General features: G+C 41.3%; 1 protein-coding gene across 12 annotated transcripts in view; it reads left to right on the top strand.

Annotated features, from left to right (window-relative positions):
* KCNJ16 (potassium inwardly rectifying channel subfamily J member 16) overlaps window positions 1-25,753 on the top strand; it is a 453,090-nt gene that overhangs the window by 336,350 nt on the left and 90,987 nt on the right. For all 12 annotated transcript variants that reach the window (XM_079904089.1, XM_079904098.1, XM_079904097.1 and 9 more), the window contains one exon: window positions 8,101-8,172. The gene's annotated coding sequence lies outside the window, so the exon portion shown is untranslated. The remainder of the gene's footprint in view (window positions 1-8,100; window positions 8,173-25,753) is intronic.

The following is a 25,753-nucleotide window of genomic DNA, read 5'->3' as shown; positions in this document are numbered from 1 at the left end:
ATGCACATCTAAAACTACTACCTTTCCCACTCCTGGGCATATATCTGGGTAAAACCATAATTCGAAAAGATACATGCACTCCAGTGTTTATTGCAGCACTATTTACAGTAGCCAAGACATGGAAGCAGCCTAAGAGTCCATCGACAGAGGAATGGATAAAGAAGATGTAGTACGTATTTACAATGGAGTATTACTCAGCCACAAAAAAAGAAATTGAAATAGTGCCATTTGCAGTAACAGGGATGGACCTAGAGATTGTCATACTGAGTGAAGTTAAGTAAAACAGAGAAAGACAAATATCATATGATATCACTCATATTGCGGAATAGAAAACAAAGCTGATACAAATGAACTTACTTACAAAACAGAAACAGACTCACAGACTTCGAAAACAAACTTATGGTTACCAAAGGGGAAAGGGTGGGGGGAGGGATAAATTAGGAGTTTGGGATTAACATATACACTCTACTAGATGTAAAATAGCTAATCAACAAGGACCTACTGTACAGCACAGGAAACTCTGCTCAAAACTCCTCAATAAGCCATATGGGAAAAGAACCTGAAAAAGAATGGATATATGTATATATATAACTGAATTACTTTGCTGTACACCTGAAACTAACTCAACCTTGTAAATCAACTATACTCCACTATAAAATAAAAATTAAATTAAATAAAAACACTACCTTTCCAAGATTTCCTAGCAGTTAATATGTCCCGATTAAGTAAGTTCCAACCAGTGGTATGTATAAGTGAAAACTGTGGTATAACTTCCTGGAAGGAGGAACCATGTACTTTTTCTTTTTTTCCTTCCTTCCGGGGCTGGAACGATCATCTTGGACCAAGATGTAGAAAATGGTAATGTAGCAAGGTTGAAGGGCCTTGAGTCCCTGATGGTAGTTTAAACCACTATTACATTTTCTGTTAGTCTTGGCCAAACCTAATCTAATTCAGTCACTTCTTTGAAACTAATATCTTAAAGGGTTGCTGGGAGGATTAAATGAGATAACATATTTAAATCGTGGAGCACGATGGCTCGTCTGTAGAAGGTAAAATAAATGTTAATTCCCGTCTCCTTTCCAGGATAGCTAAAGTTCTAAAGACTTTCATCCATGAAAATATCTCCATAATTTTGATCTGCAAAGTTAATGGCAAAGGAACATTTTTGACTATGAGATAGAGATGCCTCTATAAGGACAATAAAAGAATTTGTGGGTTTTTTGGTTTTTTGGTGTTTTTTTTGGCCACACCACAAGGCTTGCGGGATCTCAGTTCCCCAACTAGGGATTGAACCCGGGTCACGGCATTGAAAGCCCAGAATTCTAACTAGGCCACGAAGAAACTGCCAAGGATTTGTGTTTCTTAATTCATTCTTTTATATTAACTTATTCAGCATGTTTTGAGTACTGATTAAGCCCCAGGCCTGTATTCAGGATTGTCATTGTAAGTAAGACCTAGGTTTTGCCAGTGGTCGGTTCGAATTCTATCAGAAAAGAGAGGCAGAGAAGCAGCCATTAAGATACAGTGATAAGTACCACAGTTAGAAATATTCACAAAAGTACTGTGGGAACAGAGAAAAAAGTGGCTCAGTCTGTCTAAGGAAGCTAGGAAGATTTTATGAAGGAGAAATTGCAGCAGGGAACTAAAAGACAAATTGATATTTGATAGTGAGGGAAGGAAAGGTTTTAAAATATAGGGAGCCGCATATCAGGGCATGAAACAGTGTATTTAGTGGATAACGGAGTCGTTTTGCAAGGCTGGAGTGTTAGGCATGAAGATTTATGAAAAAGGACTGAATAGTAGGTTAGCATCAGATTGTGACCAAAAAAATTTTAAAAATAGGTCTAATGGCAGAGTGGAGGACGTATTATAAACCTGTAAGTGTGGAAGACATGGCCTCAAAAGACCATTTAGGGCACATTTTCTAGGTTTGATAAAACAAAAACAAAAAACTAACTATTTCAGCAGAAACTGGAAGGTGAAAGTATTTCATTAAACATTGGAAGATAAAATCACCATTACTTCATGACTCTTTGGATGTGGTGATAAAGGGAAAATATTCAGTAGGAGTCTAGAGATGTCTCGAGCTTTAGATCAGCTCTGTGACACAGTCAGTGCCTTTAAACAAAGAAGAGGCGGCTGTTCAGCTCTGCTAGGATAAGGTGAACCTTACTTGTCCATGTGATGTCTGGGTGGAAACAGTTCATTGGCCGTTGGCTAAATGAATCCGGAGTTCAGAGCTAATCATTCCTGAGTCGTATGGGTGGTTGTTACCATACGGGGAAAGAGTGACATCTAGTAAGAACTGTGAGCTTTCAGCAAAAGTGCTTGAAACAAGGCAAAAAAGCTGAAGACAGAATCCCAGGGAATACTTTATTTAAGAGAGAAGTCAGCAAGACATGCCACAATTTGGCTCAGAAATTGCAGTAGATAAAAAAATTGTTAAATTATTAAATAGGATGCTTCACATATTCAGAGGAATACAGAAAATTACATCACACGCCTCTGCACTTGCCTCTGAGGTTTAACAACTGTTCTTCTAAAGGTTTTGGTTTTGGTTCTTAACATTTAGGTCTATGATCTATCTTGAGGTGTTTTGGGTTTTTTTTTTTCCATATCATATGAGGGAAGTCCTGGGGTTCTTTCTCTCTCCCCGCCTCCTCCCACCCTCCCTCCCCCTATCTCCCTTCCTTCCTTCCCTTCCCCCTTCCTTTCTCCTTCCTTCCTTTCCTTCTTCCTTCCTCCCTCCCTCCCCCCTTCTTTCTTCCTTTCTCTCTTTCTCTCTCTCTTTCTCTTTCCATAGATAGCTGCTTGTTGGGAAAACCTTTTCCTCCAACCTTGCTTCTGTTGTAGAAAATCAAGCCACAGTATATATGGACCTCCTTTTGGACCCTCTTCTGTTCTGTTGATCTATCTGTCTATCCTTTATGCCAATACCACATTGTCTGAATTATTGTAGCTTTATAGTAAGACTTGAAATCAGGAAATTTAAATATTTGAATTCCCTTTTTAAGGTTTTTTCTATTCTACTTTGTCTTCATGACCATATAAATTTTAGAATCAGTTTTTCAGTTTCTCAGAAAAACCTACCTGGATTTATATTGGAATAGTTGAAATCTATGGATCAGTTGGGTAGAAAATTTACGTCTTAACAATATTGAATCTTCCGACACGTGAGCATGGAGTAGTTAGCTATAGTATTCAGAACTGATCAGTAAATGACTTGAGCCAAGGGATTTCTTTATGGGAGTGTTTCTGGTTAGGAACTCAAGTTTTTAATAGAGTTTTAGTTAACTAGAGGTTTATTAATTTTATGACATTTTTCAAAGAAGCAACTTTTGGCTTTGCCAATTTTCTTTCTTTTTTTCTGCTTCATTGAATTTCATCCTTATATTTATTATTTCCTTTCTTCTACTTGTGTTATATTTTCCCCTGTTTTTCTAAATTCTTAAGTTGGAAGCTTGATGATTGATATTCAACATTTTAACGTTTAGACGTTGATTTAAACTATTACAATTTTAAACATTGATTTTAAATATTTAAAGGTTTACATTTCCTCCTAAGCACTGCTTTCGCTGCATCTCTCAATCTTTGATATGTTTTCCTTACCATTCAGTTCAAGATATTTTCTAATTTCCCTTCTTATTTTTCATTTGAACTGTGTACTATTTAGGATGTTGATTAATTACAAAATATTTTAATTTTCTAGACGTCTACATATTTTATTGTTATTGCTTTCCATTTGGTTTAATGGTAGTCTCAAAACAGGCAATGTATGATTTTAAACCTATGAAAGTTATTAAAACCTGTTTTATTATCCTGTATATGATGTTTGGTCCATGTGGTCCAACATATAGTTTATCTTGGTAAGCATTTCATGTGGGCTTGAAAAGATTATTGTGCAGTTGTTGGATGCAAAGGGAAATCACACAGGATAACTATGGAATACCATGAACAGCTTTATGCCAAAAAAATCGACAATTTAGATGAAATGGGGCAACTTCCTTGAAAGACACAAACCACCGAAACTAACATCAGATGTGATAGAAAAGTCTGTATAGATGCAAACAGTTCTTTATATATTCTTGATATAGTGATGTTCTTTCAGGTAAATTAATTGTAAATGTTTTCTGCTGGGCTGTGGTTTGCCTTTTCATTTTCTTACTGGTGTTGTCAGAAGAGATGTTTTCATTTTGATGACGTCCAATGTATCAATTACTTTTTTTTCATGGTTAGTGCATCCTGTCTTGTCTACTCTAAGGTGGAGAAGATGTCCTCCTATGTGTCTTTCTGGATTTAACTTTTACATTATTTTATAACTTTATACTTTATTTTTCTTGAATTAATTTTTGCATATAGAGCGACAAGTCCCAACTACTTTGTACAATGGAAAATGCCCTCAGGGGAGCATGCTGTATAAATAGGGGTCTCACCCAGTGTGGTTCCCTTCCTTTAAAGATCCAGTGTCCCCAACTTCTTGCTCTTTTTCATCACTCTGCAATGCCTTCAAAGTTGCTGTTACATTTTACTTGATTATAATTGTTATCTGCAGGAATATTAGTATATTCTACTACTGGGCTCAGAACTCCTTTAATCTCCTTTTTAACCAGATATCAGACTGTGATTTTAAAATGTGAAGATTATCTGTTTCAGAAATTCTGGAAAATTTTCATCTACTCTCTTTAAATATTTCATTTATTCTCTATTCTCCCCATTTTTCTCCTTTTGTAATTCCTAGTAGCCATTTTTATACTTTCTTATTCTATCCTTCTTATTTCTCTTGATGTCTTATATTCTGAATTTCCCTTTCTCTTTGTGCTACATTCTGGATAATGTCCTCAGGTCTGTCTTCCAGATTACGAATTCTCTTATCAACAGCAGCTTAGTTTTGTCCAATGATCTGTTTTCTTTCTTTGATGACATGTTTTAATTCTGGTCTCCCCCCTTCTATAAATCAGCCTGTCTTTTTTTCCTCATGTTTCCATTGTTCGTTTTCTATCCTTCATTATTTGACACTTACCTATGTTATATCTTTTTACATTATTCTGTTACTTCAAGTCTTGTATACTTATCCTCGTTTGCTGACCCTACCTCATGAAATGGTTTTTTGTGTGTGTGAGGTGCAACGTTCATGATCTCAAGAAGATATGGCAGCGATCCTCAGAAGAGGTTGATCTTTTTCTCAGTGAAAATGTGTGCGTTTAGTTTGCTCTGCAGTTTGTTTCTAGGATTTCAAGGGCTAGTGACCTGCTTTCACGCTGATTTCTCACCGTGGGGGATGCAGGCACCATGTGGGTTGCATAAACTTCGCTCCACACCAGTGGTGTTGGTCTGAGACTCTTAACTTCCAATAGATGCTTTATTTTGTCCTCCCATTAAGAGGAGCTCAGGCAGAGATATTACATTCTCATTACCACACACACAAGCTGATGAACGGGCTTAGCTAGCCCGCCCCGTGGAGAAGATTTAAATCTAGCCCAGACCTAGCCAGATGTAAGGCTTAATTGTAAATCTCAATCTAATGCAAGGTCAATGCAGCCTTTCCTGTTCATCTCCACGTGTTAAAATACCAGTCCCGGGCTTCCCTGGTGGCGCAGTGGTTGAGAGTCCGCCTGCCGATGCAGGGGACGCGGGTTCGTGCCCCGGTCCGGGAAGATCCCACATGCCGCGGAGCGGCTGGGCCCGTGAGCCATGGCCGCTGAGCCTGCGCGTCCGGAGCCTGTGCTCCGCAACGGGAGAGGCCACGGCAGTGAGAGGCCCGCGTACCGCAAAAAAAAAAAAAAAAAAAAAAAAATTGAAAAAAAAAAAATCCCAGTCCCAGTCTCCACGGCCTAGCTGTTCTGTTAGTTTCTGGGGTCCCTCTGGTAAGCGTTTGTAAGCTGCTGTCTCTAGTTGCAGTTGCCTCTTTATTTCTGGAACCTGGGAACTTCCCTTCCTTTCATTTGGATTCAGCTGTATCATTAATCAAATATTTCTGTGGTAGGGAGGAGACAGTCCCTCACTACCTGAGAACTTAAAGTTGCCCTTAGAGTTTATCATTCTTGAAGGAATGTAGAGGGTGCATTTGATTTATATGTTTATCCTTTATAGTACTTAGCTCAGGGCTCTACAGGTCCATCAGTGCTTAATAAAAATCGGCAGAATGAATTTTAAAATGAATCGAAGGAGAGGACTTTAAATAATAAAAGCTAAAAGAAAGAAGGCTTTAGTCTTTTAAAAGATGAATTCTCTCTCCCCATCTCAAATGGTTGTAAGAGTGAGGTGGGGAACAGGGCCTGGCAGAAGGTATTACCTTCCTTACTGATGTATCAATAGTCGCAATGTACTGCTTCATTTCCAGAAAAAAGTCCCCTGCTGGTTGCTGTCCACAGAAATTCTGCCAACATCCTGGTGGTTGCTGGTTTGTAGTTTTATGGGTTTCCAGAGGATCAAACACTGTATTATTATGTTTGGCTACTAACTCGGGTCAGCAGTTCAAAAGGAGAAAAGAAGGGGAGTAAAGTAGCTAGGAGGGGAAATGGGGATCGTACGTAAGCTGGTGTATGTAAGACAATGAGTTGAATTTACTGAGCATGAAGCAGGCTTTACTGAATCTCAGTTAATTTCATTTCAACAGAATATGATTGTGTAGGTTCGAAGCTCTGTTTTCTAAGAACTGAAGATACGGCGATCATGTACCAGTTTTAATTTGGACTAAGGAGTAAATAGGGTGCTTGCTCCATGTGCATGCTTTTACAGTGCTGAAATGGAATGTTTTTACCAACAGTGACAGAAACAAGTAGATTATTAAACATACCCCGAATCCCAAATCTCTCTTCCTTCAAAATATATTTATTTACCTAAATATAATTTGTAGGAATATTGATATGAAATATATAAGTATAATATTTGGCATTTAAAAATAACATTCAGTGGGCTTCCCCGGTGGCACAGTGGTTGGGAGTCCGCCTGCCGATGCAGGGGACACGGGTTCGAGCCCTGGTCCAGGAAGATATCACATGCCGCAGAGCAGCTAAGCCCATACGCCACAACTACTGAGCCTGCGCTCTAGAACCTGCGAGCCACAACTGCTGAGCCCACGTGCCACAACTACTGAAGCCCGCGCGCCTAGAGCCCGTGCTCCGCAACAAGAGAAACCACCGCAATGAGAAGCCCGCGCACCGCAATGAAGAGTAGCCCCTGCTCGCCGCAACTAGAGAAAGCCCGTGCGCAGCAACGAAGACCCAACACGGCCAAAAATAGATAAATAAAATAAATTCATAAAAAAATAATAATTATGGAGTTACTGAAATACATAAACTATTTTAAGATCTGAGACAATGTGTATATTTTCTCAGGAAATGAGGTTCAAATTATTAATGTAAGAAACTCTGGACCTTGACCACGTCATTATTGAAATCTGCATCCCCAGCACTTTCTTTAGTCTCAGAAAAGAATCAGCATATGTGTAACACTTGTAACAAGTGTAACATCCTTTTATAGGGCCAAAAATTTCATGTTTCACTTTGCCTTAGATCCGAAAGGGACTGGGAGAGGGACGGGTAAAACGATTTTGTTTGCCATTTTGTTTAACATAAGACAAACTGTTTATTCCCATATTGGTTGCTTCTGTTTCCTGCTCCATTCTCAAAATAACTGTTTGGTGCTGTTAACTCTATAATTAGCTGGCTATCAAGTCCAAAAGGAGTAAGAGAGGATTGTGTACTGACATTAAATAAAGCATCAGGGAGGGATAAATTGGGAGTTTGGGATTAACATACACACACTACTATATTTAAAATAGATAACCAACAAGGACCTACTGTGTAGCACAGGGAACTCTGCTTCATATTCTGTAATAAACCTAAGAGGAAAAAGAATTTGAAGAAGAATAGATATATGTATAACTGAATCACTTTGCAGTATACCCGAAACTAACACAACGTTTCAAATCAACTATAGTCCAATATAAAATAAAAATTATAAAGAAAGCATCAGACACAATACAGCTCTTTATTATTAAGACAAAAGGGCGGATATATACATATATTTTATTTATCAATTTATCCATTATTCTCTCATCAAATAAATATTTATGGAACACTTATTTTGTGTTTCTAGGCACTAGGAACTCAGCCATGAAGAAGTGAAACAAGATGTTCGCTTCCAAGGAGGAAACGCTCTGGCCTGGAGGTACCATAAGCCACAAAGCAGATAGTGCAAGTGCTGTGGATAAAACAGGAAGGAAGTAGAGAGGGACCGGCTTGTGTTGGGAGGGCTGTGCAGAATAGCGTGGCCGGAGATGGCCTTTCTCAGAAGATACCATGTGTGCAGGAACCTGAAGGGCGAAAAGGAGCCCGCTGGTTGAGGATAGAGAGAAGCCATTAATGGCGATACCCAGGCCACGCCCTCCTCTCACTGGGGTCCGGGCCGTAGGCCCCCATCTAAATACTTGAAAGTTATAAATCAAGCTTACAAACCATTAATACAATATTTTCTATAACCCCACCTTGACAGATAAGCCTCCTAAAAACCTGGAAGGCTTGCTTGACATTTAGAATACCTTGAACTTCGGGGCGCTCTTCATTGACACATGGCAGCATGGGGAGAGCTGGCAGCATGGGGAGGGCCAGCCCCACCCCTAAATAAGCCTGTTTTTCCTTCTCCTCTCACCTCTGGCTGCTTCCACCGCCTGAGGCGGCCCCCAGGCTCGCGTGCGGACACCCCAGTCCACGCTTCCAAGCTCTGTCCACACCCCCGCTGCCCGCCACTGCTTGACCACCTCTTGGGCCAAGAGAGGACATGTTACTACTTTCAACCAATTGACTTTACTAAAAGTCTCCCCTACGACCAAAAGTTCCGACTCTAAAGTTCTCGAGGTGTGACTGTGATTGAGATGTGTCAGAAAAATCAGAAAGGCCAGGGTGGGCAGTGCACAGTCCCCCAGTGCAGTGGAAAGTTACTGAGTTGAGCATAACCCACTGTGCTGCACATCTGTCTCATATCGGCATTTTCATCTATTACAAAATGACGCTCCAAAATGCCAGTCTAGCTTGTGGGTTTCAAGGAAGAGTTTCCAATCAGATATGTGGTATCATTCATCCTCTCTCCACCCTCCTTAAAAGAAAGACCCTGACTGCAGCAACACCTAAACGGAGAAAGGAGGACCAGCTCTGTTGTATGGGTAAGCAAACTGAAGCTCAGTGTTCCATAAGGCGGCAGAACAGAAAAGGGCGAGGAGCATGGAGACTCATTTGGGTCCTGGGTATCCTACATGTTGGCTGTGTGACATTGGATGAGTTAATGTCTCTACTTTTAGTTGTATTTAATAAGTCATCTCATCAATGGTGACAATAACGGTATTCACCACCTAATGTTATTGAGGGAATTTAAATGAGCTGAGACATGTAATGCATTTAACAGAATGCCTGGCACATAATTTATGGTCAGTAAGCATTCGTTGGTTTTAATTATTACTTCTTCTACCAGTACAACTATTTCTGCTATGACTGTTATTCAGAGCTACATTAAGTAATTGAGAGAACGTCAGTGTAGGTTTTCTGATTCAAAGACTAGCGCCCTGGAAACCTTTAAACTAATGCTCATTTCAGAAACAAAATAAAAGCGCAAAACAACAAAAAGGTAACAACAAAATCCAACAGCACCATTACTTGCAGACAACCACCGTCACCCCCAACCACAGTATTCAAGGAGGTAAAGTCGGGGCCTTGACATCTCCTAGTTTTGTGAAGGCAGAGCTGTATCCTTCCCTGTACAATCACACTCCCTGAGAAGCTGGCTCGGAGCCGCATCTGGAAGCTCTTGACTGGCCACGTAAATGGAGTGACAGTTTTGAGAATATGAGACAATGGACTACGAAAGCTAATTACAGTTTGGCCTTTGGCTTTAGGGCTGGAGGTTCAAAATCTCTCTCTCTCTCTGTCGTTCTCTACCTCCCTTCTTTTGTCTGTCTGTCTCTTCCTCTGACTGTCTCTCGCTCACATACACACAGAAGTACAGACACACAAAGACACACACATACACACATTAGACGTGCACGCACGGTTTTCCCTATATTGACCACCGTGCTCTTAGACTCACTTTGGCGCCCTGTGACTATCGTAGATAATCGCTCCTCCTCAGTAGTTAACTATACGTGAAATTCCAACATGACCTTAAATACCTTGCTGGGCTAGACACTGTATTGCAGTCATGACAGATTCAACGAGTTAAAATATGGTAGCAAGGTGGTTTTGCAGAAGAAAATATTTTGTTCTCAGGCTTTGTACCTGGACTTCATACTGCTTCTAGGAAAACTTGTAGCCCCTGTGTGGTAAGAACTTTGAGCTCAAGCAGACTGGGGTCAAATCCTGGCTTTCCACAAGGGATTTCTACAAAGTTCAATCTCTCTGAATCTAAGTTTCATTTTCTGTAAGGAAGACTACCATAAGTAACTACTTTTGTTATTGTTAGTATTTATTATTGTGATTATTCCTTGAAATTAGCGCTAAGAGACTCTATGAAACCCATAATAACCCTTACCTGCCACTCGGGAGGAGAATCTTTGACAAAAAAATTCTTAAAGAGCATGTTGTTAGCCTAGGTTCCTTAGAAAGAAAACCCTGAGGCAAGGGCTGTATGGGGTAGTTTCTTTGGGGAAGTAATCTCAGATATGAGGCGTGGTGGACTGGAGAAGGCGAAGCAGGATTGGTGGGGAAATGGCGTTATTTGTCCTTTTTTGTGGCTGAGTAATATTCCACCGTATTTATGTACCACATCTTCTTTATTCATTCCTCTGTCGATGGACACTTAGGTTGCTTCCATGTCTTGGCTATTGTGAATGGTGCTGCTGTGAACACTGGGGTGCATGTTTCTTTTCAAATTATGGTTTTCTCTGGATATATGCTCAGGAGTGGGATTGCTGGGTCCTCTGGTAGTCCTACCATACTGTTCCCATAGTGGCCGTACCGATTTACGTTCCCACGAACAGTGTAGGAGGGCTCCCTTCTCTCCACACCCTCTCCAGCATTTATAGTTTGCAGCAACATGATTGGACCTAGAGATTGTTATACTGAGTGAAGTAAGTCAGACAAAGACAAATATATGATATAGCTTATATGTAGAACCAAAAAAAAAGGCTACAAATGAACTTATCTACAAAACAGAAATAGAGTCACAAATATGGAAAACAAACTTACGGTTACCAGGGGGTAAGGGCGGGGGAGGGATGAACTGGGGGCTTGGGGTTGACATATACACACGACTATATATAAACTAGATAACTAATAAGGACCTACTGTACAGCACAGGGAACTCTACTCAGCACTCTGTGATGGCCTATGTGGGAAAAGAATCTAAAAAAAGAGTGGATACGTGTATACGTATAACTAATTCACCTTGCTGTACCCCTGAAACTAGCACAATATTGTAAATCAACTGGACTCCAGTAAAAATGAAAACAGAAGAGAAAGACAGGTGGGCAAGCCCACCAACAGCAGCCTAGCCGAGTGGGCTCCACTGAGCGTCAGTGGCTCCGCTGCCGTGCCCACAGGCATAGGGATCTGGGCTCCGTGCGGTCTAGGACTGCCGTCTGAAAGGAGGAAGCAGAGGAGAGTTATGCACGAGTTCCCATCCTCCAAGGTTCAAATGCTGACCCCCAGGGCAGCGCTTCCTTAGAGCTTTCAGGATGCACATGTATGAGTGCCCGGAAGGTTCTGGTAACCGTCCCACCGTGTGGGTGTCAGAGAGGCCCCAGGGCAGACAGTGCAGCTGAAGCAAGACACGGTCAGATGACGCTGCTGGCAGTCGCTGCCTTAGCCATGGTCTCAGAGGAGGAAGGGCCAAGACGATGTGAAGCGGGGCCTGAGAAGAATCTTCCGCAAGTATTTTCACTAACAAGGGGTCAGTAATAATAATGGGTTAGTTGTTATCCTTTAGTAGAATTCAAAAGAATATACAAGTGCTTTTAAGTCCAGATAATTGTTAGTTTCCTTGGGGGCTAGGAAATAATGGAGGCAAACGCATATTTTTCCCTCTCTATTTAATGCAGAGCTTTTCGGCCTTGGCATTATTCACATTTGGGGCTCAATATGAATTCTTTGCTGGGGGCCGCGGTGAGCTGCCCTCTGCTCTGTAGGATTCTTAGCAGACGCTGTAGCCTGTCTCCACTAGATTCCAGTAGCAAGCCCTCCACCACCCTTTTCCTCGTCCCCAGATTGTGAGGATAGAAACAGTCTCCGGACATTGCCAGATACCTCCAGGGGATGGTTGATCACTGCTAGCTGAGAATCACTAATCTAATAGCATCGCAGCGTCTCTCCTGTCTCCCCTTTCTCTCTACCTGCCCGCCCCCATACTGACCCCCGTAACTGTTCTCCCGGCGCGAGTACACAAGCAGTTCATACCCATGACTTACGCCCCCATCCTAGGGACCGGTACCAACCAAGATTTTTCTCTGTAGCTCTGTTTACTAGAAGTGCTATTAAAAGCAACTGATAGAGCCAGCGCAACTGGATGTAATTAGAGCAGCTAAATAAGGGAATCTTAGGAAAAAAGGGTAAAGGGAGCGCTCAAGTAGTTTGCTGCGATGAGGGGTGTGTTTAAAAGTATTTGTTACGTGTTTTTCTCCATGTTAAAATGCTCCTCATTTAAAAAGGAGCAGCTTAAGTACTACTTCAGAATGTTTCCTTTGGTAAAAAGCCTAAACCAGACCAGCAAATTAATGAAGACATTATAGGTCTGTCCAGGAACAATTTTTTCCCTTTCAACTCTTACGCATTTCTGTAAAATAAATATTTAATTTGAGAACAATTTTAGATTTACAGAAAAATGACCAAGGTAGTACAGATGGTCCCCTACACCACACACCCAGTCATCCTGTTATTAACATCTTCCACTTGTATGGTCCATTTTCACAATGAATAAAACACTGAAGTCAATACTGTATTCAGACATCTTTAGTTCTTCCCTAAAGTCCTTTCTTTGTTCCAGGATCCCATCAGGAGACCACATGACGTTTCAGCTCATTTAGCTCACAGTCCCCTGTGAGCTGCTTCGGCACAGGGGTCCATTTCATTCACGTCTCCATCCACAAGGCCCTCAGTGCAATGCCTTATACATTGAAGGCATTCACTAAAAGCTTACTGAAGTGGATTGCTTAAAAAAAAAAAAAAAAAAGTTATCCTGGCCTCGAAGCTTGAACCGAGCCCTGGAAGTGAGTTGGAAGAATGCTCATGGGAGGAGAAGAGCTAAAAATACCTTCTCATTAGAGTGACGATCAGAAATACCCGTGAACTCTGGGAAGGAAATGCTTCAGGTTCTCTGGCTGCACAGGGCTCTGGGGCTGAGTTCTGACTGGAAGAAACATGCCCGGTCCAGGGACCGTCCTTTGCCCACACTGGAAGATGACAAGGTGTGGTGGACCGCACTGCGCTCTGGGACTCAGCAGACCAGCCATCCGGACTGCGGGGCACTAACTCCGTGACCTCCAGAAAGCTTCCTGACCTCTCTGGGCTCCAGTTTCCTCAACTGTAAAGTGCCGGTGGAGGACCTTGGGCAGACCTTGCGGATCCCTCCAGCTCTCACATTCTGTGATTCTAGGTGCAGTTATATGAGTCCTGGAAGCAAGGCTCCTCCATGCAGCCTTTTGGGAAAAAAGGAAAGGAAAAGGGAAAAGAAAAGCACTTCCATAAACCTATTTATAGCACAGCCAGTGACTATGAATCATGGCATAATTAATCCTCTCTTATACACTTGCCTTGTTCCCTGACTTGGTGCAAGTCATTCCCAAGCCCTCCTCAACAGCAGCTTCGTTGACAGATACAGCATTTTCCTTGTCGCTTCCCACTGAATGAGTTCGAAGCCTCCAGACTCATCTCTGAGTTTCTGCCAGTTCCAGATTTCTGTAACCGCACGATTCTCATCTTATGTGACTGACTGACAGGCCCAGTTCCCGAAGGATGTGAGATAAATGTGATCTGTCTTGACTTCAGCGAAGCTTGGAGTTAACTTCCTCACATCAATTCTGTCCATCAAGTTTTAGTATTAAGTGCTTTACCAGTTAATTGTGATTTGACTAGAAAACATTGTCCATAGGCTGGTTTGACACTGCCGTGTGCAGGTCCTGGGGTGAGTAGATAGCAAACACCCTCTTCTGCGGAAGGATCTGGCGCTCCATTTCTTAAATCTGATTCTTTCTGGCACAACCTTCTGATAACTTGTCTTCTTAATGACACCTCCGAGAAGAATGTTTTCTCACAAAATATTTTTCTCTAGTCTCAGATCCCATTCCGGGATTCTTAAAATGGCATTTAGGGAGCTACCTGCAAGTATTCATGCTTGATATCGTCTTGATTATATTTTGCAAACTTTGTTTTTATTTACTACCCATCTACTTCCACTACCGAGTTGAGGAAGTATGATTTCAGTTCCTTTCCCCCTGATTTAGGGAATCGAGGGTTTAGTCTGAAGCTAAGAGCAGCTGCTTTTATGTTGACAAATTCTGCAGAATGGCCGAAGTGAGAAAAACAGCAGCAGAAACTCAGGAGCTCTCACTTCCCATTTATTCCCATGTCACGTCACGTTTGAATTTTGATACGAGTGGTGTGAATAAAACGTAATGCAACCCCAGTTCAGATCTCCTCTTTGATCTTGAACAAGGCAGTTTACCTACCGGGTTTCGGTTTCCTCACATGTAGAATAAAGAAAGAACTTGGCTGGATGACTCCTAAGGGTTTAAAAAAATATACTGTTCAATGTAAAGATTCAGGGAGCAATCTGGATTCATCCGTTTTTATCTGTCCAAGCTGGCTTGTGTCCTAAAACAGTAAACATTTAGGAGCTATTTTAAAGTTTTTGTTTTTGAACTTAGAATCTTATTTTCCAATGATATGCTTTTGATGTATCCCTTCAGGATACTACTATATAAAATGCATGGCCACAAGGGTGGTGAATTTATCAGCTAGTAACGGCATCATCCCTTTATCACCTGAGGTAGTAATAGAACATCATATGCTGCACTGAAAGTCTAAACATTTTGGAATCACTCAGAAAATAGTCAGCCTGCCATAAATGTTCTTGAGACAGATAGCAGTGAGCCAGACAAGAAGTGTAATTTTTGGCAGAAATAACTACTTTTCTTAAAGCAAGGTCCTTACCATCCACTTGACCCCAGATGGAACAGGTTTAAAAACACTCAGGGATTTCCAGCTTGTTCTGCTGTGTCTGTCTTCAACCAGTTGGGAGTACGTAGCTTGCCCTTTGTAGAGCTGTGACTTTCAATCCTATCTTCAGTTTGTAAGCAGACAGAGGTCCTGCTGCAGAAAATGATAGAGGTACTCTTTTTTGTTTTATTGATGTTCTATTTTGTGAGAAAAAATATATATGTAATCTTTTTTACTTTACATCATATAAAATTCATCTTACACATTTACAAAGAAACTTTGAGACTCCATATAAGACAGCCATTTAAGACTTGGGGTCTTCTGAGTTAACTGCAACACTAGTTGTTTTGTACCCTTGGGAGGGTATCTCCTCATCTGTAGCCAATCTGATTTCATAGTGCAGCTCAACACTTACACTTGGAGAATATTGGAGAAAAGGGTGAGGGATGCCCAGAGGTCTCGCACAGAATTACAAAGGAGATGTTGGTATGTAAACACTCTACGGTCCCATTCAGCAGCACAGGCCTCAGGGGCCTTCTGTCAGGACAAGCGATGGGAGAGGGTTGGCAGGTCTCTTGTCTAGTCGTGGCAGCTTTATTTTCTGAGCTCAGTATCTGATTCTTCCCCAGGCAGCCGAATGTCAGTGGACAGGCATGCTGATGTCTTACTTACAGTGCAACTTCTCCCTCATAATACCCGTCATGCAGTGAGATAAGAAACCTGTCAGGGAAAACTGTGTCCAACATGGCAATTTTGGGTTTCTAGTCACTACAAAAATGAGCCTCAAGTAGGACTTGTTTTGCAACGAGATAAACGTTAATTTCAAGATTGGGTTTGCCTCAGATGCTGGCTGATTCCAGCTTTTAGTCTTGTGCGGTTGCCTTGGTCTGGAGACCGTTGTTTTTTTTATCTGTAGGGCATGTTGCTGGTTTCTGTTGTCTTTTCTCTAATGTCTACTTTGTCTACCTGGTGCAGGAGAAAATGAGAACAATGACAGAGGAGAAATAGGGATGTATTTCCTTGTCTCAAAACCACACCAAAACAAAAAACTACTAATTCCAAAACTAAACATGTCGAACAAAACAACTTCTTCCTTTGCTGGACAGACACATGTGATTGGAAGCAGAATGAGAATTGTTCTCACACTGAGTGCTGCCACTGATAGAAAAAATGGACTTTGCTCCATTTATATCCTGTCATTCTTTAAAGTAATGTTTTTAGGTCTGTTTTTAATTCTGTTCATGTCACGTTGCTTTAAATGGTCCTGATTTACAGTGGACTCCCTTTATTAAGTCAGGGCTCCGTGATGTGGCATTTTCTAGAGGAAAACAGTGCCAAATACTGCTGAAACCTGTGTGTGATAAATGAGATCACATGACTCGCTTGCAAATACTCAGGGCACAAGAAAGTTCCCATTTTTTAATCAGCAGATGACTGCCCAGGTGAGTAATGAAGTCATGGTAGGAGAGAAGGGTTAAGGTTTTTCTAATCCATCCCCTCATTCTAAGCAAGGTTACGTTCATCTCAGCGTTCTTGAGAGTGACTGAAATCTTCCCTGTCTAAAGCTTCTAAGGAGGAGAATCCGTCGAGAGTATATTGTGATAGAAAGACTGTGGCTTTAGATTTTACCTGTATTTTTATTCTAGCTTTTCTGCTTACAGACTGTATAACCTTGGACAATTACGTAACTTCTAAAAGCTTGACTATCTGTCCACCCCCGACTCTCACCCAGAAATGGCCCTGGGATCTGCAGCACGGGAAGCGCGGGCACATTCATAAGTACATCCTACACTTAGTATTTCTCCAGGGTTGTCCCAAATGTACTGAGAACCAACCAATCCCGGTTCTTTGTCTGAAGAGAGCCAGTCTTTACAGATTTCTCCACAAATGAAGTAAAATTCCATTTCTAATTCCCCAAAGCCTGTTCTCTCTTAGTAAAACAGACTGTGACTTATAAATCTTACTGTCCGGCAGAATGTCCTCAGCTCCTGGACCGTTTGCAGGCTTCCAGCTTATTTGGAATGGTATGAAGAATTGAGGGGTTTCTCAAATCTGGTGTGGGAAATGGAAAAGGTTCAATTCTCGGTGGTCAAAAAAGAAGGGAAATGATTCTTTTCACATCACTGAGAAAAACACTGGCCTTGTTCTTTGGCCTTTGGTTTCATAAATAAGCCTGTTAAGGATCAAAACAGCACCAGGGCCACAAATTCCCTTAGCATATCGTCTTTTACTTCATTCTCACCATTTTAAAATTGAAGGAGTTTGTGTTTAAGAGAAGAATTCCTAGACAGAGCTGTTCTTTTCTCTCCTCCCTGTTTACCTCTATCCCAGGTCACCCTTGAGTGCTGTCTAGGAGAGGTACTTTTACTGGTCCAAACGTAACGTACTTCTCAACCAGTTCGGTCCCGCTAGATAGAAGCTCTCCATCAGTTCTTCACTGCTGTCCATCTTTTTTCAAACATGTTGACGTGTTGGTCACACCTCGTCCTACAGCCAAGTAAAGAAGATGTGTTGATGTGAAAGATGGCAGACTCTTCCCTCGCCTGGTTAGCTTAGGGATGGTATTTATTTTCTCCCCATCGTTCTTCTCTCAGATATGGAGAGCACTTTGCACTTCTCAATATGCTTCGGTCAACGTTATCTAATTTGGTTCTTGTATAAACTTATAAAGTTCGTGGTATTATGCCCTTATTATAGATTCATCATTTAGTCCCCAAATGTAAGTGAGCTATGCTAGGCCAGGTATTGAGGATACAGCTTTGAAGAAGCCATGTGCTCTGCCTTCAAGGAGATTATAGGCCAGTGAGGAATAAAGGTAAGTAAACGGGCAGGTGTGTTATAGGGAAATGACTGCAATCACGGGGCTCCAGGGGAAGGCATAAGAGAGAGAATAATGTTTTGAGACTAGATGTTGATGTTACACTGTTGATGTAAACCACTTGGCCTGTACCATATCGGTACCTGCTGGTCTGTCTTCCAGCTGCCAGCACCTTCATCTGTTTACCTGAGAGGGCTTCCTCTGGTCACCTGGGCTATTCATCCCTTGGCCAATGACCGGTCGGCATTGGTGCTTGAAAACCCCAGCTCCCTTGCTGCTTGGTGCGTAGGCTCCATGCTGGTTTCTCTCCTTCCCCAGCTGGGTCAAGCTCTCATTACCCCCAGTGAGAACTGTCTTGATAACTCTCTTAGCTTCTCTTCCCCCGTCTCATTTTGGCACTGTCTATATTTCCCGGGATCACGTTCCAAACAAAATACTTGAATTCTCATCCATGTCTCAAAGTCTGGCAGACTTCTGGGAGAAGCCAAATGACAGGAAAAGATCCATAAAATACCTTTTAATGATAGAGAAGAACATGTATGTTTATATTTAGAATATACTTCTTCATCCTTTAGTCCGTTCATTCATTTAATAACATTGGAGTGCTTCCTACGTACTAAGTGAGAATTGCTGAGTAGCTGGGATGAAAAAGTAGACATAATTTGTGACTCCAAGTAAACATAAACATATAGAAGGAATCTTAGATACCTTCAATAAGTAAAACAAAGGAAACAAAGCAGGGCATTAGGAGTCGTTTGAGAAAAAGAAACCCCTCATTTTAGAAATGTGGACACAGGCTGAGAGGAGGCCACCTGGCTAGTCTAGGGCAGAGCAAGGACAGGCACGCAGGTCTCTATTCTAGTCCAGTATTCTTCCTACCGTACCACATGGAAAAATGGAAAAGAAGTGAACTCTTTAAGTTTTGTGACTGTTAATTATGTCCAGAAATGTATGTGATAAGGTGGTAACCGCTGACTTTTTGTTTCAAATGGACTTTAAGTTAACTAGAGGAAGAAGTAAGTGAGGAAATCATCTCTTCCACTCCTTAACCCACCCTCATCGGCCAAAATCAGCACTCCTAACATCAGACTCTAAGAAATAGCAAAAAAGCAAACAAAAAGCCCCACTTCTATCGATGTGCCTGCAGTGGATTGGGAAGAAATAAATGGTTCCAAATGCTTTTTTTAATTTTTATTTTATATTGGAATGTAGTTGATTAACAATGTTGTGTTAGTTTCAGGTGTACAGCAAAGTGATTCAGTTCTACATATTACATGTATCTATCCTTTCTCAAATTGTTTTCCCATTTAGGTTATTGCAGAACAGTGAGCAGAGTTCCCTGTGCTCTACAGTAGGTCCTCGTTGGTTATCCATTTTAAGTATAGCTGTGTGTACGTGTCAATCCCAAATGCTTTTTATATCCTGTGTTCCCACCCTTGATCTCAGAGCGATACTGTACTGTAGTTCAGGCTTTCTCTCTCGAGCTGGACATGACATGTGATGGAAGGAATGTTGGGGAGTTTATCGTGGACCGCAGCGTGGTCCCCACCTTCAATAGCTGCTCACAAGACAGAAGCCAAGAAGGCGATTGGGGTCCTAAGTTGTCACTGGAACAGGCAGGACACGTCTGAAGGTGGTTCAGATCCGAGTCCAGCGCTCTTTAGTATGATTTGATTCAAAAACGGAAACTACTCGTACTGGTCCAGAGCCCCTCCTGTTTGTTGTAAGAGCGGTGTCAGGTGATTCCCAGTGACTGACTTATTCATAAACCAAATTAGCAGAAGCAAGTTCTGATTCTTACTGGTCCAGTTAAGGCATTCTGGCAATTGCCTTTTGGAAAAGGTTGTGACTTTTGCCTTATTATGATGGTACCTGCAATTCATAGATGGGAACCATGGGCTCTCCTTTCATGTTCTCCTAAATTACAAACGCTCAACAAATGCCTTATACACGTACAGCCCCACAAATATTTATCTTCCTTGGCGTTCCAGCATCCTTTACATTTATCCCCTTCCCTAGGCTTCTAGCAATTACAAAATCCATTTACTGTAATTACAAAGCTCCATTATAATTTGATATATGCGACAATTAATATTCACCATCTGGAATCTTCCAAATGAATATCTGTTTATTCCAATACTTCAGCTGTGACATCTAAAAATGAAGGTAAATAATTTGACAAGGGCCTCAAAAGCCTTGAATATTTTCTTTCAACTGAGAAGTGTGTGACTTCTTAAAATATCTCAGGCTCTTTCTTTCATAGGACTTCTATGAATGGCCTTATGGATATTTTTGTGAGACTAGAAAGGGAAAAGATTTGGATTAAAAAATTCTTGGCTATTTTTAGAGAAGTCCTTAACAATCGAAAGATGTATTTAGAGATTTTTTTCTAAAGGGAATGCTATTCTGTTGTCAATGCAGAATCCCTAGTTAGTAACTGAGGCACTACAGTTCAAGTGGTCGTCGCCACCAGCATCAGGTAGAAGCATCCTCGTTATTATCTAAGGAATCTAATATTGTACTAGTTTTAGTTGGAGTTCTTGGTTGAAATAGAAACCAACAAACCACCTCTGGGTAACTTAGGTAGAAAAATGGTCGTTCGTGAGATCTGTAGGATCTCTCAGATTTAAGCTGTAGAGCCAGCTCAAGCAGAAATCAAGGAAGGAAAGGTCCCTTGAAGGTGTCCCCAGTGGACTTCGGGACATCACTGTTCATCAGCTGACCTTTATTATTGCTGCCTCTGGGGTCCAGCAACCCTGGACACTGGCTGTTGCTCTGAAGAACTGAATTGCTTTTGGACGTTTCCTGCTATACCAAGGGAATCCCCATATTACACTGAAATTTTTCTGACTTTCTACATGCATCTCTTTGTTATTTTTTTTCCACTCTTGGTGGGTCAAATGCCGGCCACAGCATCTGATTAACTAAGCTAAGCAATGTGTCCAGAGTTTTTCCTCCAAGAGGCAAAGACAGGGTATATCTGATGTTCCTTTTGATTCATAGTAAAAAAAAAAAAAAAAAAAAAATGGAATTCCACCTCCTACCTATCACGTGTTCTGGTTTTCTGGAATCATCAGGATTGAAGCCTGCTATTCAGATGTAAGGGTTAATGGTGCTCCCGTCATTCTGAAATGCATCCAGCTTTTCTGGAATCATCAGGATTGAAGCCTGCTATTCAGACGTAAGGGTTAACAGTGCTCCCGTCATTCTGAAATGTAGCCAGGTTTGGATGATGCTACGGAATGAATGTGTGTGTCTCCCCATAATGCATGTGTTAAAAACCTGAACCCCAAGGTGATAATGTTAGGAGGTGGGGCCTTTGAGGGGTGATGAGGTCACCAGGGTGGAGCCCCCATGAATGAAATTAGTGCCCTTATAAAAAAGACCTCAGAGAGCTTTCTAGCCCTTTCCACCATGTGAGACAACAGCCCTCTATGTACCAGGAAGCCAGTTCTCACCAGGCCCTGAATGTGCCTTGATCTTGGACTTCTAGACTCCAGAACTGTGAGAACTTTGTTATTTAAGCCACCCAGTCTGTGGTGCTTTGGGGATAGCGGTCTGAATGAAGACAGACGATAAATGATGTGCTTGCCCTACCTATCCTAGGATTCCTCCCGCCACAATATTAAAGGGGTAATTAGCTGCTAGGAGATCAGATTTTACACTCCTTGTCTCTCACCAAGATACAAAGTGAAACTGATGCTCTCTTACCCTTTTTCTCCCAAAGAAATAGGTATGGAAAGACACTTTTCAGTATTGCTCCTCTTGAGGTACTTTCGATTTTAATCCCCTTGAGAAGAGCAAAACCTCAGTGTAACTAAATAGGAGACTGGCTCCCTGCACAGTCCAGAAATGCATCCCGTTTATTAGCACTTTCGTTATTCATGGGCCACAACAGTAGAGAACAGATGGACCACTAAATCCTCCCACGCAAAACCTTAGAAAGTCATCACACATATGTCTAACTGCTAAGTAGCATCATTTACTTATGTGCCCGAAGTGAGATGGGGCCAGATATGAAAAACTGCTAGAGATGGTAGCTGGAGGGATTTATGGTTTATACTAATGGGAGCCTAGTAGGATCAAAGGGTAAAAGGAATTTCTTTCCCACCACCTATAATTGGGATGATGACCAAGATAAACCACTTACTAACAGAGCCTGAAGTGACACCTCCTTCTCTTTTCCTATTTTTCTAGCCCTTCTATCTGGGGTTTTCACTGACTTCCGTCACCCACCTGTCCTTTCTCCCTACCTAGATGACAGATTCTCTGATGGTCCAAACCACAACTTATGTTCGGTACCCTTTGATGTTGGAGACCATGCCTTGATCATATTTGTTTCTCCAGTTGCACTTGACATAGTGCATTGTATGCAGTAGACTCTCAAAAATCATTTCTAACACTATAATTAAAATTTAACAACATGCAGTGCCATGCATATAAAAAAGCTCACAATGTATGTTGAATGACTGAACATAATTCTGAGTAGAGAGAACCATTTGGAAATTACATGTTTCTGGATGTAGGGTCCTCAGCATCTTATAAGCTAAGTTCCACCAATAAATAGATTAGGAACCTTGGGAGGTGTATTTATATTTTATGCTGCAAATATAACACAATAAAGGGGGAAGAGAACAGTTTTCTTCCCAAAGGAAACCTCACTAGCTCCTTGGAAACTATTGTTCTGAGTTTATTTTAATGACATTATATCTTACGAGTTTTGATTGTCAAGGACTAAAATTGTGTTCATTATGACTTATCCTGGTATTTTAGTTCCCTGAGATGAGTTTGTTCTTCATCATGGGGGAGTAACAGACTGAAAATAGATGTCCCCACAGAGATCATAATAGGTGAGCTCTTTCAAAGGGGAAATTGCTTTTGCCTGGAGAAATGTTCTCACCATTTTACTTTTTTTGATTGTTCTTTCACACCTTATTTCACATAGGAAGAAGTTTTCTTTAATTACCGTAATCAAGTGAGCAGCTTGTAGGAAGTGACTCAGAGGAAGAGGTGTAGACTCCTGTGAGCTGATAACATAGAAGCTGGTGGCCACGCCGGAAGGCTTTCAACGGGGAGACACAATGTTCGTTTTGTGCCAGTATTCCATGGCCAAATAAGCCACCATATTCGCTTACATTTACATGGCTTCATGAAATCACTTTCAAGTAAGGGCTTCAGTCTATGTCACACGTGAATATGATACATTGAGCAGAGTTCCCTGTGCTGTATGGTAGGTCCTTGCTGGTTATCCATTTTAAATACAGCAGCGTGTACGTGTCAGTCCCATACTCCCTAACTATCCTTCCCCCCACCCTTCCCCCTGGTAACCATAAGTTTGTTCTCGAAGTCTGTGAGTCTGTTTCTGTTTTGTAAATATGTTCACTTGTGTCGTTTTTTTTAGATTCCTCATGTAAGCCGTATCAGTCAATATTTCTCTTTCTCTGTCTGACTTACTCCACTCAGTATGACAGCCTCTAGGTCCATGCATGTTACTGCAGGTGGCATTATTTCATTCTTTTTCGTGGCTGAGCCGTATTCCATTGTGTGTATGTACCACATCTTTAGCCACTCCTCTGCTGGTGGGCATTTAGGCTGTTTCCGTGTCTTGGCTGTTGTAAACAGCACTGCAGTGAACTTGCTGGTTATCTACCTTAAATACGGTAGTGTGTGTATGTGGATCCCACGGGTGATGGGGGAGGCTGGTCTGAGGAGATGCTACACCATCCGTAGTACCGGTAGCGAGAGGGAGGCCCTATGAATACGTGCGAGTAGAACTTTCCGGACAGAGAAGGCTTTGAATTTGCTGTCCGAAGGAATATCCTCTTTCAAGGGAAGGCAAGGAGCTCAGACAGTGAGGGTGAGAGGTAGAAAATGAGGTAAGAAAAGTAGCAGGGACCAGACCCTGTGCTTCTGTTGGCTTGATAAAGGTCTCTGGGTTGTATTTCAAATGTTAACGGTATGTTTATAGTGAGACACCAACTGCCACGTCTTGAAAATACCTCTGCTGTCTCCTTTACCTTTCCTTTTCAAAGGTACCATCCTTGAGGTTTTATTTTACACACAGTTTTGATACAGAAAGGAAAAGACCCAGCATTTAGTATTGATAATGGGACAGCACCACGTAAGGAATGTTCCCGTTTGATCTTTTACAACTCCTTCCTGGGATTGAGCTCAGGTTCATGAACTAGTCACACAGCAAGTGGGAGAAGCAGGCTTCTGGGGTGGCCCTGTGTTCAGCCCCATATTCTGTGAGCATCCTGCTCTGTCACTCGATGCCGGCCAGATGCTCCATGCCCCAGGGACGGAGTAGAGCTTCCATCCTCTTATCTGGAAATCGTGTGGGTGGACTTTACCTTACAGTCCAGGCTCTAGGCAAGGCTGAACTCAAGCTCGTGTCATAAAGCCAACAGGATTATCTTCAGCGTGTTTCGAGTCCTTGCTGTGGGATCTTTGTTGACCACAAATGGGGGAACATCTAAAGTCATCGGCTAGAACTGCACCTTCTAGGTTATGATGAAAATAGCATCTGACCAAGAAAGTCAGCTTGTTCTGTGGTCCCTCAGTTCTTGTGGTTTTTACTCACAGGTGAAAGTTCTTATGGCCAAGAATGGAATTGAAAAATCTGCCTCCACTAAGAGAAAAATAAATAAGCCATACTAGGGAATTTCAAGGCCTTCGTGCTATGTCGGAAGTTCCAAATCGATTTACCTCTAGTTCCTGTATGTGCAGTAGTCACTTTCCATTTACGTGTTATTAGAAGAAAATAATATGTTGATATAAATAAAGGCCTTGCAGTAAGGCACATTGACATGGAAATATTAAATCTCACTCTGCCTTTCTCTCTTAGATTTTGATCTCAAAATACTCTGTTATCAGCTAAGGAATTTTAATGAAGAGAAGCATCTGTAAGAGATGTTTCTTCATTTGCTTCTCTTCGAGATACAATTATTTGTTTTATGTGTTTCTCACAGCGTGACTAATGAATATTGATTCATTAATCTAAAGCCTTTTCTAAGAGCTCTCCTACCTGTGAACTAAAAGATGTATCTCCAAAGTGTGTGGCATTTAGAATCAAATCAAGCAGGGTTTAACTCTTTGCTTTCTCACCTACTGGTGGTATTTCTTTGGCTAGTTAAGTAAGCCTCTCATAATTGTAATAACTCTCATAATTGTGAGGGATATATTATTATGGGAGATAATGTATATGAAAGTCTATTGTGCGTTGGAAAGCCCACAAAGGTCAGGTAATATTGATAATAACCGTCACTGTGAAGATGCTCACACGTGGCATGTGTAGTTATTCCACAAACCCTGTGATTATCTCAGTTGGTGATTAAAGGGCAGCTCTAAAATCCTAGACCGGTTTCTGTCACCCTTGTATTATAATTTTAAACTCTTTTTCTTTCTGATTATGTGCTCGTTCTTGACATTAGCCTAATTAAGTAATTAGGGAGCCTTGCCAGTTACAAAAGAAAAGTCTTGGTATGAATTCAAGGTCAAATTGGCATTTAAAAAATTATTTGCCTTTGGAATTAGAATTAATCGCTACTTCTCTTCACGCAATTAAATACTGATCCCTTATGAAGGGATAGCCGATGCATTTTAGCAGCTGACTAGATAATGAGAGCTTTAGAAATTCTACTTTAACAGGCTGTTGGGCATACTGTAATAAGCATTGGACTATTTAAATGATTAGTATATATCATAATTAGCTGCTATTTGACAGTGGGCCAAAGTAATCTATAAACTTTTATAATTATCTTTTCCTGCGTATACCAGTACGTAATTGCTTTGC

This window comes from Stenella coeruleoalba, assembly GCF_951394435.1.
Source record: "Stenella coeruleoalba genome assembly, chromosome: 19".
Lineage (NCBI taxonomy): Eukaryota > Metazoa > Chordata > Mammalia > Artiodactyla > Delphinidae > Stenella > Stenella coeruleoalba.
This window is presented reverse-complemented; position numbering and strand designations above follow the sequence as displayed.